Genomic DNA, 2,114 nt, shown 5'->3' on the forward strand with positions numbered 1-2,114 from the left:
TCGAGAGAGAATTTGATTTGGTTAGACAATGTGTGGTTGGTAAACAAGGATCGGTTTTTTAGCAAGGTACAGAATGTATCGTCAAATATTCAATATGATTCCACAAGATCTATTTTCGTTCAAGTAACGGATTCTAGCCAATTGAAAGGATCTTCTGATCAATCCAGAGATCATTTCGATTCCATTAGTAATGAGGATTCGGAATATCACACATTGATCAATCAAACAGAGATTCAGCAACTAAAAGAAAGATCGATTCTTTGGGATCCTTCCTTTCTTCAAACGGAACGAACAGAGATAGAATCAGATCGATTCCCGAAATGCCTTTCTGGATATTCCTCAATGTCCCGGCTATTCACGGAACGTGAGAAGCAGATGAATAATCATCTGCTTCCGGAAGAAATCGACGAATTTCTTGGGAATCCTACAAGATCAATTCGTTCTTTTTTCTCTGACAGAGGGTCAGAACTTAATCTGGGTTCGAATCCTACTGAGAGGTCCACTAGAGATCAGAAATTGTTGAAGAAACAACAAGATGTTTCTTTTGTCCGATCCAGGCGATCGGAAAATAAAGAAATGGTTGATATATTCAAGATAATTACGTATTTACAAAATACCGTCTCAATTCATCCTATTTCATTAGATCCGGGATGTGCTATGGTTCCGAAGGATGAACCGGATATGGACAGTTCCAATAAGATTTCATTCTTGAACAAAAATCCATTTTTTGATTTATTTCATCTATTCCATGACCGGAACAAAGGGGGATACACGTTACACCACGATTTTGAATCAGAAGAGAGATTTCAAGAAATGGCGGATCTATTCACTCTATCAATAACCGAGCCGGATCTGGTGTATCATAAGGGATTTGCCTTTTCTATTGATTCCTACGGATTGGATCAAAAAAAATTCTTGAATGAGGTATTCAACTCCAGGGATGAATCGAAAAAGAAATCTTTATTGGTTCTACCTCCTATTTTTTATGAAGAGAATGAATCTTTTTATCGAAGGATCAGAAAAAAATCGGTCCGGATCTCCTGCGGGAATGATTTGGAAGATCCAAAACCCAAAATAGTGGTATTTGCTAGCAACAACATAATGGAGGCGGTCAATCAATATAGATTGATCCGAAATTGGATTCAAATCCAATATAGCACCTATGGGTACATAAGAAATGTATCGAATCGATTCTTTTTAATGAATAGATCCGATCGCAACTTTGAATATGGAATTCAAAGGGATCAAATAGGAAATGATACTCTGAATCATCTAACTATAATCAAATATACGATCAACCCACATTTATCGAATTTGAAAAAGAGTCAGAAGAAATGGTTCGATCCTCTTATTTCTCGAACCGAGAGATCCATGAATCGGGATCCTGATGCATATAGATACAAATGGTCCAATGGGAGCAAGAACTTCCAGGAACATTTGGAACATTTCGTTTCTGAACAGAAGCACCGTTTTCAAGTAGTCTTCGATCGATTACGTATTAATCAATATTCGATTGATTGGTCCGAGGTTATCGACAAACAAGATTTGTCTAAGTCACTTCGTTTCTTTTTGTCCAAGTCACTTCTCTTTTTGTCCAAGTCACTTCTCTTTTTGTCTAAGTTACTTCCTTTTTTCTTTGCGAGTATCGGGAATATCCCCATTCATAGGTCCGAGATCCACATCTATGAATTGAAAGGTCCGAATGATCAACTCTGCAATCAGTTGTTAGAATCAATAGGTGTTCAAATCGTTCATTTGAATAAATTGAAACCCTTCTTATTGGATGATCATGATACTTCCCAAAGATCGAAATTCTTGATCAATGGAGGAACAATATCACCATTTTTGTTCAATAAGATACCAAAGTGGATGATTGACTCATTCCATACTAGAAATAATCGCAGGAAATCCTTTGATAACACTGATTCCTATTTCTCAATGATATCCCACGATCGAGACAATTGGCTGAATCCTGTGAAACCATTTCATAGAAGTTCATTGATATCTTCTTTTTATAAAGCAAATCGACTTCGATTCTTGAATAATCCACATCACTTCTGGTTCTATTGTAACAAATGTAACAAAAAGATTCCCTTTTTATGTGGAAAAGACCC

The sequence above is a fragment of the Tasmannia lanceolata genome, unplaced genomic scaffold (genome assembly GCF_043159265.1).
Source record: "Tasmannia lanceolata isolate RefF3 unplaced genomic scaffold, GAP_Taslan_0.1 ptg001096l, whole genome shotgun sequence".
Taxonomy (NCBI): Eukaryota; Viridiplantae; Streptophyta; class Magnoliopsida; order Canellales; family Winteraceae; genus Tasmannia; species Tasmannia lanceolata.